Source organism: Phocoena phocoena, chromosome 6, assembly GCF_963924675.1.
Source record: "Phocoena phocoena chromosome 6, mPhoPho1.1, whole genome shotgun sequence".
Classification (NCBI taxonomy): Eukaryota; Metazoa; Chordata; class Mammalia; order Artiodactyla; family Phocoenidae; genus Phocoena; species Phocoena phocoena.
In genome coordinates, this window is record NC_089224.1 from 77,962,208 (window position 1) to 77,975,802 (window position 13,595).

The window sequence follows — 13,595 nt, forward strand, 5'->3', positions numbered from 1 at the left end:
CACAAGGAGGCCTACACAACCCACTGAAACAACCTTAGCCACTGGGGGCAGACAACAAAAACAACGGGAACTGCAAACCTGCAGCCTGCGAAAAGGTGACCCCAAACACAGTAAGTTAAGCAAAATGAGAAGATAGAGAAACACACAGCAGATGACGGAGCAAGGTAAACAACCACCAGACCAAAAAAATGAAGAGGAAATAGGCAGTCTACCTGCAAAAGAATTCGGAGTACTGACAGTAAAGATGACCCAAAATCTCAGAAATAGAATGGAAAAAAAACAAGAAACATCTAACAAAGACCTAGGAGAACTAAAGAGCAAACAAACAATGATGAACAACACAATAAATAAATTAAAAACTCTCTAGAAGGAATCAATAGCAGAATAACTGAGGCAGAAGAATGGATAAGTGACCTGGAAGATACAATAGTGGAAATAACTACCAGAGAGCAGAAAGAAGAAAAAAGAATGAAAAGAATTCAGGATAGTCTCAGAGACCTCTGCAACAACATTAAATGCACCAACATTCGAATTATAGGGGTCCCAGAAGAACAAGAGAAAAAGAAAGGGAATGAGAAAATATTTGAAGAGGTTATACTTGAAAACTTCCCTAATACGGGAAAGGAAATAGTCAATCAAGTCGAGGAAGCACAGAGAGTTCCATACAGGATAAATCCAAGGAGAAACACTCCAAGACACATATCAATCAAACTATCAAAAATTAAATACACACAAATAAATACTAAAAGCAGCAAGGGAAAAGCAACAAATAATATACAAGGAAATCCCCATAAGGTTAACAGCCGATCTTTCAGCAGAAATTCTGCAAGCCAGAAGGAAGTGGCAGGAAATATTTAAAGTGATGAAAGAGAAAAACCTACAACCAAGATTGCTATACCCAGCAAGGATCTCATTCAAATTCGACAGAGAAATTAAAAACTTTCCAGACAAGCAAAGACTAAGAGAATTCAGCACCACCAAACCAGCTTTACAACAAGTACTAAAGCAACTTCTAGGCAGGAAACATAAGAGAAGGAAAAGACCTACAATAACAAACCCAAATCAATTAATAAAATGGTAAAAGGAACATACATATCAATAACTACCTTAAATGTAAATGGATTAAATGCTCCAACCAAAAGACACAGGCTTGCTGAATGGATACAAAAACAAGACCCATATATATGCTGTCTACAAGAGACCCACTTCAGACCTAGGGACACATACAGACTGAAAGTGACAAGATGGAAAAAGATATTCCATGCAAATCAAAAGAAAGCTGGAGTAGCAATTCTCATATCAGACAAATAGACTTTAAAATAAAGACTATTACAAGAGACAGAGAAGGACATTACATAATGATCAAGGGATCAATCAAAGAAGAAGATATAACAATTGTAAATATTTATGCACCCAACATAGGAGCACCTCAATACATAAGGCAAATACTAACAGCCATAAAAGAGGAAATCGACAGTAACACAATCATAGTAGGGGACTTTAACACCCCACTTTCACCCATGGACAGATCATCCAAAATGAAAATAAATAATGAAACACAAGCTTTAAATGACACATTAAACAAGATGGACTTAATTGATATTTATAGGACATTCCATCCAAAAACAACAGAATACACTTTCTTCTCAAGTGCTCATAGAACACGCTCCAGGATAGATCATGTCTTGGGTCACAAATCAAGCCTTGGTAAATTTAAGAAAATTGAAATTGTATCAAGTATCTCTTCTGACCACAACACTATGAAACTAGATATCAATTACAGGGGAAAATCTGTAAAAAATACAAACAGATGGAGGCTAAACAATACATTACTAAATAACCAAGAGATCACTGAAGAATTCAAGAGGAAATCAAAAAATACCTAGAAACAAATGACAATGTAAACACAATGACCCAAAAACTATGGGATGCAGCAACAGCAGTTCTAAAGGGAAGTTTACAGTGATACAATCTTACCTCAGGAAACAAGAAACAGCTCAAACAAACAACCTAACCTTACACCTAAAGCAATTAGAGAAAGAAGAAAAAAAATTCCCCAAAGTTATCAGAAGGAAAGAAATCATAAATGATGAATTGGGAGATTGGGATCGACATATATACACTAATATTTAAAAAATGGATACCTAATAAGAACCCCTTTTATAAAAAAGTAAATTAAATAAAATTCAAAAAAAATAGAAAAGGAAAAGTAACAAGTCACACTGCAGAAATACAAAGGATCATGAGAGATTACTACAAGCAACTTTATGCCAATAAAATGGAAAACCTGGAAGAAATGGAAAAATTCTTAGAAAAGCACAACCTTCTGACACTGAAACAGGAAGAAATAGAAAATAAGAACAGACAAATCACAAGCACCGAAATTGAAACTGTGATTAAAAATCTTCCAACAAACAAAAGCCCAGGACCAGATGGCTTCACAGGTGAAGTCTATCAAACATTTAGAGAAGAGCTAACACCTATCCTTCTCAAACTCTTCCAAAATATAGCAGAGGGAGCAACACTCCCAAACTCATTCTTTGAGGCCACCATCACCCTGATACCAAAACCAGACAAAGATGTCACAAAGAAAGAAAACTACAGGCCAATATCACTGATGAACACAGATGCAAAATCCTCAACAAAATACTAGCAAACAGAATCCAACAGCACAATAAAAGGATCATACACCATGAACACGTGGGGTTTACCCCAGGAATGCAAGGATTCTTCAATATATGCAAATCAATCAATGTGATAAACCATGTTAACAAATTGAAGGAGAAAAACCATATGATCGTCTCAATAGATGCAGAAAAAGCTTTTGACAAAATTCAACACCCATTTATGATAAAAACTCTCCAGAAAGTAGGCATAGAGAGAACTTACCTCAGCATAATAAAGGCCATATATGACAAACCCACAGCCAATATCATTCTCAGTGGTGAAAAACTGAAACCATTTCCTCTAAGATCGGGAATAAGACAAGGTTGTCTACTCGCACCACTATTATTCAACATAGTTTTGGAAGCTATAGCCACAGCAATCAGAGAAGAAAAAGAAATAAAAGGAATCCAGATCAGACAAGAAGAAGTAAAGCTGTCACAGTTTGCATGATACAACACATAGAGAATCCTAAAGATGCTATACCAGAAAACTACTAGAGCTAATCAATGAATTTGGTAAAGTAGCAGGATACAAAATTAATGCACAGAAATCTCTGGCATTCCTATACACTAATGATGAAAAATCTGAAAGAGAAATTAAGGAACACTCCCATTTACCACTGCAACAAAAAGAATAAAATACCTAGGAATAAACCTACATAAGGAGACAAAAGACCTGTATGCAGAAAACTGTAAGACACTTATGAAAGAAATTAAAGATGATACAAACAGATGGAGAGATATACCATACTCTTGGATTGGAAGACTCAACATTGTGAAAATGACTATACCACCCAAAGCCACCTACAGATGCAATGCAATCTCTATCAAACTACTAATGGCATATTTCACAGAACTAGAAAAAATTTCACAATCTGTATGGAAACACAAAAGACCCCAAATAGCCAAAGAAATCTTGAGAAAGAAAAACAGAGCTGGAGGAATCCTGCTCCTGGACTTCAGACTATACTACAAAGCTACAGTAATCAAGACAGTATGGTACTGGCACAAAAACAGAAATACAGATCAATGGAACAGGGCAGAAAGCCAGAGAGAAACCCACACACATATGGTCGCCTTATTTTTATAAAGGAGGCAAGAATATACAATGGAGAAAAGACAGCCTCTCCAATAAGTAGTGCTGGGAAAACTGGACAGCTACATGTAAAAGAATGAAACTAGAACACTCCCTAACACCATACAATAAAATAAACTCAAAATGGATTAAAGACCTAAATGTAAGGCCAGAAACTATCAAACTCTTAGAGAAAAACAAGGCAGAACACTCGATGACATAAATCACAGAAAGATCCTTTTTGACCCACCTCTTAGAGAAATGGAAATAAAAACAACAATAAACAAATGGGACCTAATGAAACTTCAAAGCTTTTGCACAGCAAAGGAAACCATAAACAAGACAAAAAGACAACGCACAGAATGGGAGAAAATATTTGCAAATGAAGCAACTGACAAAGGATTAATCTCCAACATTTACAAGGAACTCATGCAGCTCAATATGACAAAAACAAACAGCCCAATCCAAAAATGGGCAGAAGAACTAGACATATCTCTAAAGAAGATATACAGATTGCCAATAAACACATGAAAGGATGCTCAACATCACTAATCATTAGAGAAATACAGATCAGAACTACAACGAGGTATCACCTCATACTGGTGAGAATGGCCATCATCAAAAAATCTAGAGACAATAAATGCTAGAGAGGGTGTGGAGAAAAGGGAATCCTCTTGCACTGTTGGTGGGAATGTAAATTGATAAAGCCACTATGGAGAACTGTATGGAGGTTCCTTAAAAAACTAAAAGTAGAACTACCATATGACCCAACAATTCCACTACTGGGCATATACCCTGAGAAATCCATAATTGAAAAAGAGTCACATACCACAATGTTCATTGCAGCTCTATTTACAATAGCCAGGATATGGAAGTAACCTAAGTGTCATCGACAGATGAATGGATAAAGAAGATGTGGCCCATATATACGATGGAATATTACCCAGCCATAAAAAGAAACGAAATTGAGTTATTTGTAGTGAGGCGGATGGACCCAGGGTCTGTCATACAGAGTGAAGTAAGTCAGAAAAAGGAAAAACAAATACCATATGGTAACACATATATATGGTATCTAAAAAAGAAAAAAAATGGTTCTGAAGAACCTAGGGGCAGGACAGGAATAAAGACGCAGACGTAGAAAATGGACTTGAGGACATGGAGAGTGGGAAGGGTAAGCTGGGATGAAGAAATTGGCATGGACATATATACACCACCAAATGTAAAATAGATAGCTAGTGGGAAGCAGCGGCATAGCACAGAGAGATCAGCTTGGTGCTTTGTGACCACCTAGAGGGGTGGGTTAGGGAGGGTGGGAGGGAGACGCAAGAGGGAGGAGCTATGGGGGTATATGTATATGTATAGCTGATTCACTTTGTTATAAAGCAGAAACTAACACACCATTGTAAAGCAATTATACTCCATAAAGATGTTAAAAAAAAAAGACACCCCTTGTGAAGAGGGTAGTCAATCTGTTCTAACGGTTCTGGTTATCAAAATAAGAACTCTTTAGATGAAGAAAAATAAATGATAATTTGCATATTTTCAAGTCCTTTTTCTGAATATTATGCAAATTTGAGAAACCATGACACTACTTTTTCCTTGTTCTGAGAGGTATTATTCATATATTCTGTTGTGAAGGAGGGGAGGGAACATACACCCAGCCATGATTTTGAACATAATGGCAAAAAGGCCATCAGTAAGATCAGTTTATCAACATCCAATGACACCTGATCAGAAAGGCTTTCCCTGGGCACCCTGTGTAAAAGTGCACGTCACCCAAACCTCATTTTTTCAATTTGCTTTTCATCCATTTCCTTCCTTTGGATGTAAGTTCCTTTCAGGCTGGGACTTCATCGATTTTGTTTACTGCGTGCCTGTACTCCTACAACGGTATGCGACTCACAGCAGGACTCAGGAAATGCTTGCTGCATAAATGAATCTGTCATTTCTGGCTCTAAACTTGGTTTGGTTGATTTCACTGGGTAAGTAAATACCTAAGTCCTTTGTTAGTCTTCCTTTCCCAAATTTAGGACTTAGCCCAAACAGAGGAGGACTATAGACAAGGACAAACACACACACCTACCTATATATATATGTATCGTACAGAGAGAGAGAAAGGGAGAGATCCATGTATCTGTGTATATAATCTCTAAAGAAAACAGAATCAAGCTAAAGAAGGTCTTTTTCCCATTATCCACTGAAAAAGGAACCATACCCAGGGTGGCACTTTGTACTCCCTCAAAATTCATCCTTGCAAAGTCTCATGAGGAAACTTGGCTTCCCCACTGCAGCATCCCTGGCCAGCACAATCTTGTAAGGCTTCTGCAAGCTGTAGGATTTATGGTTACCATCCACCATGTCCGTCTAGGGAAAGAAAGCCACAGTGGATGACAAAGGTAGTGCCAGCTTTCTTCCTAGTAAGTTATATGGCACAAAAATGAAGTGTTCATGAATAAAAGTGCCCCCGAAGCCACCTGCCTGTGGTGAAAGGGCCGAGATGGGCTTTCTTGAGGAGCTAATAACGACGTGGCCTTCGCTAGCAGACCCCTCGGGCTTCTAATCCAGGATGGAAGCCACACCTTCTGAGCCACCTTCATCCCTTACATCAGGAACCTGTTTTTTTTATTAAAAAGTCAGCCATTATAAAGCAAAGTCTTTCATTACACATATACATCATGAAGTAAAAAGAAGAAAAACACGCACCTGAATCTACTGTCAACGCTGTTATGGGACAAAGTGGCCTCAAAAGGAAACCTGTGAGAGTTTTCCCTAACTTAGTAGAGAAAAACATTCTCCTATGTTTCACATGTATGACCTTTAAAACAATGCCCATGACAGATGAAGGTCAAATAGGGTGATATTTCTACTGAAGATCAGGCCTAGGAGAGCAGTGATTTCGGGGCTCACATCTGTGTCTGAAGTATCACCCCCAAAGCTCTCCTGCAAGCTCTGCAACCTTCAGAATCTCCTCTGGTGCTTGTACTCCACCTCCGAGTCATACTCGGAATCTTTCAGGGTAGACAAGCTGTTCTCGGGCAGGCTGTCAACATCACAATTCATCCTCCGCACGGGATCACAAAGGGCCAGCGAGCTGCAGTCCTCACCCAGGTAGGAAGAGTGGGATGACCGGGTGACAAAGGAGAGGACCGCTCCCTAAGGGCTGGCGATACTCAAGATGACACAGCAGTGGAATCAGACAGCAATAGAATCAAGAAGACCGATAATCTCATTCTTCCCAAGAGCCACAATGTATTCCATGATTAAGCATCAGGGGAAATAAAATCCTCAGAGCAATATCAGTTCATTCTACGCAACAATCAATTAAGATAAAGACGTTTAAATCAAACGTTTAATAAATGAAGCTATTTTCTAAAAATCACCATCTTTATGTCCCGATACAAAAAGAATGAGAACATCCAGGATGCAAATGCAATCTTAAGTTGTATTAAGAAAATGTATACACAACATGTGAACTTTTCTACTCTAATGTGGTCAGACCATATTCTGAACAGCGTATCCATTTCTGGATAATATCTCTACTGAAAAGGGATGCCAAGGGCTTCCCTGGTGGCTCAGTGGTTAAGAATCCGCCTGCCAATGCAGGGGACATGGGTTTGAACCCTGGCCCAGGAAGATCCCACATGCCACAAAGCAACTAAGCCCGTGCACCACAACTACTGAGCCTGAGCTTTGGACCCCACGAGCCACAACTACTGAGCCCGCATGCCACAACTACGGATGGCCATGTGCCTAGAGCCCATCCTCTGCAACAAGAGAAGCCACCGCAATGAGAAGCCTGTGCACCGCAACGAAGAGCAGCCCCCCCGCTCGCTGCAACTAGAGAAAGCAACGAAGACCCAAAACAGCCATAAATTAATTAATTAATTAATTAATTATTTTAAAAAAGGGATGCCAAGAACCTGGATGAGAAAGGCAACTGATGACGTGAGACTTAAAACATTCAGGTCAGTGCACTTGGCTTAAGCTGTAACGGTTTCTCTCTTCAAATACTTGAAGAACTGACACAGGAAGAATACATTCTCTCAGGTTGCACAAGACAAAATAAAGGCCAACTGAATTTTTCTGGGAGTCACATATCTAATCAACATGGTGAGAAATGACAGGTAATTAGAAATGTGTCGCCCTGTGGCCATCATCAAAAAATCTACAAACAATACATGCTGGAGAGGGTGTGGAGGAAAGGGAACCCTCTTGCACTGTTGGTGGGAATGTAAATTGATACAGCCACTATGGAGAACAGTATGGAGGTTCCTTAAAAAACTAAAAATAGAACTACCATACGACCCAGCAATCCCACTACTAGGCATATACCCTGAGAAAACCATAATTCAAAAAGAGTCATGTACCACAATGTTCATTGCAGCACTATTTACAATAGCCAGGACATGGAAGCAACCTAAGTGTCCATCGACAGATGAATGGATAAAGAAGATGTGGCAGGAATAAAGACACAGAAGTAGAGAATGGGCTTGAGGACACGGGGAGGGGAAAGGGGAAGCTGGGATGAAGTGAGAGAGTAGCACTGACTTATATACACTACCAAATGTAAAATAGATAGCTAGTGGGAAGCAGCTGCATAGCACAGGGAGATCAGCTCGGTGCTTTGTGACCACCTAGAGGGATGATAGGGAGGGTGGGAGGGAGACGCAAGAGGGAGGGGATATGCAGATATATGTATACATATAGCTGATTCACTTTGTTATACAGCAGAAACTAACACAAAATTGTAAAGCAATTATACTCCAATAAAGATGTTAAAAAAGAAAAAACAAGGGCTTCCCTGGTGGCACAGTGGTTAAGAGTCCGCCTGCCAATGCAGGGGACGCGGGTTTGAGCCCTGGTCCAGAAAGATCCCACGTGCCGCAGAGCAACTAAGCCCGTGTGCCACAGCTACTGAGCCTGCACTCTACAGCCTGTGAGCCACCACTGCTGAGCCTGTGTGCCACAGCTACTGAAGCCCGAGCACCTACAGCCCGTGCTCCGCAACAAGAGAAGCCACCGCAATGAGAAGCCCACGCACTGCAACGAAGAGTGGTCCCTGCTTGCCGCAACTAGAGAAAGCCTGTGTGCAGCAACAAAGACCCAACCTAGCCAAAAATAAATAAGTAAATAAATTTATGAAAAAAAATAATAAAATAAAAGTAAACTATTCTTATCTTCCCAAAGAGTATTTTCATTACAATATGTAAAAATATAAAATAAGTTATATTTTTGCTAGAGTTCTTAGAAAAATGACGAAACTAAAACAAATATACAAGATAAAATCCAGTAAGGCCACAAAAGCAATAAAATTAAATTTACAAGATGATTTTAAGTTTTTTTTTAAAAACTGTTATTGACGTATAGTTGATATATATTATATAAATGACAGGTATGCAATATAGTGATTCACAATTTTTAAAGGTTATACTCCATTTATAGTTATTGTAAAATACTGGCGATATTCTCCATGTTGTACAATATATCCTTATAGCTTATTTTATACCTAATAGTTTGTACCTTTTAATCTCCTACCCCTATATTGCCCCTCCCCACTTCCTTCTCCCCACTGGTAACCACTAGTTTGTTCTTTATATCTGTGAGTCTGCTTCTTTTTGTTATACCCACTAGTTTGTTGTATTTTTTGCATTCTACATATAAGTGATATCATATAGTATTTGTCTTTCTCTGTATGACTTGTTTCACTTAGCATAATGCCCTCCAAATCCATCCATGTTGCCGCAAATAGCAAAATTTTATTCATTTTTATGTCTGAGTAGTATTCCGTTGTATATATAGACCATATCTTCTTTATCCTTCCTTCTTTGATGGACACTTAGGTTGTTTCCATATCTTGGCAATTGTAAGTAATGCTGCTGTGAACACTGGGTGCATGTATCTTTTCGAATTAGTGTTTTTGTTTTTTTCTGATATATACCCAGGAGTGGAATTGCTGGGTCATATGGTAGCTTTAGTTTTTTGAGAAACCTCCACACAGTTTTCCAGAATGGCTGCACCAATTTACATTCCCACCAACAATGTACGAGGGTTTCCTTTTCTCTACATCCTCACCAACATTTGTTATTTGTGGTCTTTTTGATGACAGCCATTCTGACAGGTGATATCTCATTGTGGTTTTGATTTGCATTTCCCTGATGATTACCAATGTTGAGCATCTTTTCATGGGCCTGTTGACCGTCTACATTTCCTCTTTGGAAAAATGTCTATTCAGTTCTTCTGCCCATTTTTTACTCAGGTTGTTTGTTTTTTTGATATTATATGAGCTGTTTATATATGTTGGATATTAACCCTTTATGAGTCATATTATTTGCAAATATTTTCTCCCATTCAGTAAGTTGTCTTTTCGTTTTGTTTATGGTTTCCTTTGCTGTGCAAAAGGTTTTAAGTTTAATTGTTTCTTAAAAACAAAAAGGAAGGAAGAAAATAATCATTGGAGGCTTGCAGTTCAATACGGTGGACAGAATACATGAATTTGTCTTCTTTCCCTTTTGAGACCTCATTAATATGAAATTTCAAAGGAAATAAGCCAATAAAAGTTAAAAGACATGGTGTAGGAAGGGGAAACTGGGGCGAAGTGAGAGAGTAGCATGGACATATATACACTATGGAACATAAAATAGCTAGTGGGAAGCAGCAGCACAGCACGGGGAGATCAGCTCAATGCTTTGTGACCACCTAGAGGGGTGGGATAGGGAGGGTGGGAGGGAGGCTCAAAAGGGAGGGGATATGGGGACATGTGTATGCATATGGCTGATTCACTCTGGTGTACAACAGAAACTAACACAGTACTGTGAAGCAATTATACTCCAATAAAGATCTATTTTAAAAAAATTAAAAGAATGGAAGAGGGCCCATCAGCAGTAAAGTGATTTAAACACATTGCTGGAAAAAGGAAACTGGATGGTAATGTGCTGACAAAGGGAAGAGAGCTGAGGAAAAGGAGGTCCAGAAGATGCGTGTTGAAGGTCCTACTGTAGAACAAAGAAGAGACAACTGGTCATGCAGAACCCCAGAGAGTGAGAAGGGGGGCTGAAAATAGAGATTAAAATTGTATACTAAGGCACACTGCCTCTCAAGCCCATAGCTGCTCTTACTCTAGGAAAGAAGAGCAGATAAGCCAGAGCTGATTCCAAATGCAACAAGACAGGGTTTGTCTTTTTAAAAATAACTGAATGATTCCCAAAAGGAAAGCTAAGGCTTCTCTCTAAACATCCATACCCCATGCACCTAGTAATCGGGGTCCCCTGTCTGACAGCCAGCTTCACACACAGAGCTCCAAGGAAGACCATCTCTCAGAGGAGATGCCCTGAGGTAAACAGATCTACTTGCTACATCAGCTACCTAAAATGATCTGAAATTCCAAGATGACATCTGGGTAGCAAGTTTAAAAAGCAATCAGTCCAATAAGAATAGAAATTTCCTGGACTCCAAAATTAGTACTTTCAAGGAGAAAAAAACAAATTCCATGCACTGCAAAGAATAAGTAAGTTGCAAGGTATCAGTGATATCATGAAGATGGCAGAGTTTCTTTTTACAAGAAACGAAAAACTCAACCAGAGAATCCAAGAGAAATAAGCAATTTTACAAGAAAGTCATGAACCAAACACAAAACCAATTAAGAGGTAGCAAAACTTGGAACTGGCAGTACATAAAGGGGATTCATCTGACCACAAAGCTGGGAACCTTCTCTTTTGAGTGGCATAGGAATAATGACTGGAGAGAAAGAAATGAGTTTCTCAGAACCAGTGGCATAAGGTGTTGACAATTATACTAAATTGGTAAACTTCTGTATAGCTCTTTACAGCCTTTAACATGTTCTCCCATAAATCATCTCCTACTCTCTTACAGGATAACCCTAAGAGGCAGGCAGGAAGTCTGGTATAAATGTGAAAGCACCACCTGTGTAAAGACAGAAAGACAACCCATTGCTTATTAGCTGAGTGAGTTTGAACAAGTTATTAAACCTGGAACTCATTGTCCCCATCCATAAAAGTGGGGAATTTGCACTTTCCTCAGAGAAGGTTTGAGAATTGAATTTTTTTTAATTATGAAAAAGAGCTTCATAAACTACAAAATCAATAAAATGTTAGTTATTAGGGTTAGACAGGACAGTTTATTATTAATCCCCATTTACAGATGAGAAGCTAATGAGGAAGTCAATTGTCCCATGTATTACAGGCAGAAACTGGCAGGTCTTGATGAGGACTCAGGTCTCGTCACTACTGACTCTCACTGTTCAGGGCCTGTTTGGTCTTCATCATATGCTGTATCAGGGCAAGAAACTCTGTCTCCTTTTGCAAACATTCTCTTAGTCTAAAGATTTGGGATGACATGGAAATAAGTAAAGACAGTGGCTAGGAGAATCTGTGACTCTAGCATAAAGCAAAGGATTGGTCCATTCAAATTCTGTAATAAAAGCTTAGTATGTATGGTCTAATGACCTGTGGAAATCAAATATAAGGTTGACATTGATAATAATTTTCCAAAAAGGATATGGGGAGAATTCTTAATAATTCCAGAGGTTTAAATAGCAATAACCCACAAAATGCAGTTAACTGTCAATCTCATTCAGTACAAATACTGGAAGGAGCATTAAAGGTTATCATATGAACAATCAGAAAAACAAAGTGATGTCCCCAAATCGCACAATGCCACTTTCATGGATGATTATTTTTTAAGCACCCATTTTCATTTTAGCTAAGATAATTCCATTAGTTATGGAGACCATCCACATGCAGGAAGTAAATCCAGTACTGTGCTGGAGACAATGTGTACCAGCAGGTGAGAGGCTATTTATTTTAAGCATCTCTTCCCAAACTCTCTATTCAGTGATGTTGACTTGGGAGCTTGAAATCGGTAAAGGCAGGAGTATTTATACCATGGAAATCGTCAAATGCTACAAATCCCTCCTTCCCTTCCTCCCCTCTCCAGAGTCTGTTGTTATTAAACATCTACCAGCACAGCAGAGTGAAACAGACCCTACTCATTTTAGAAACCAAATAGAGCAAAGGCCAAAACCAATCACACCTTTGCTTTCACTTCAGCAGGTTCTCTCCTACTTCTTGCTCAACAGGGATCCTCTAGATCTGGAACTTTCCACAGAGAAGGAAATATTCATTTCATTTAATAAACATTCACTGAATACATGTACCTTGTAGTAAGCTGGCTGTAGGGCTGCATGACAAGGAAAGACCATTTCCCTACTGTCATAAGCAGACCCAGGACTTGAGGGCCCTTGGTTGGTAAAGACCAAGGAAAGAAAACTGAGGTTTGATGGACAAGTGTTCAGGGGATCAGAAATATTTATTAGATCTATGCAAAAGATAAGCTGCCCTTAGAAACAGAAAAAGAAATTAGGGGCCTTAAAAATTTTTTTTTTTTTGCCAAGGAGCCCAATTTGATTCTGAAATCTGATCCATCTGCTGCTTCAATATGATTCCATATATTTTTAGTTGCTAATAATTTAGACACACTGAGATACTGAAGGTATCCCTCAAAGTCCAGCTGCCACATACCTACCTTTCTGAGTTTCTTTATTGTCACTGTAGATCTCCCAGTTCTGTTTCACGCTGAAGTCTGAGGTCACTGAGGGCTTCCTCAGCTTTGCATTTTTCCTGAAAGAAAAAAAGAAAGATTTTGTTCACTTAAATAGGTTCTTTAAAACCCTGTGGGTGAGAAAAATTTTGTGTCAAAAAGGCTGATGCCAAGTCTCCTATAGAGATGGTGAGAAGAGATAAGGGAAGTAACCAAACTTTAGAAGCCCAGCACTTTCATAATGGAAACCTACAAGAGTGAAAGAATTGAGGTATCTCGCAACCTACTTATACACATCA

The 13,595-nt window shown here is 38.9% G+C and overlaps 1 pseudogene; it reads right to left on the minus strand.

Annotated features, from left to right (window-relative positions):
* LOC136125077 (ras and EF-hand domain-containing protein-like) overlaps window positions 1–13,595 on the minus strand; it is a 50,250-nt pseudogene that overhangs the window by 16,650 nt on the left and 20,005 nt on the right.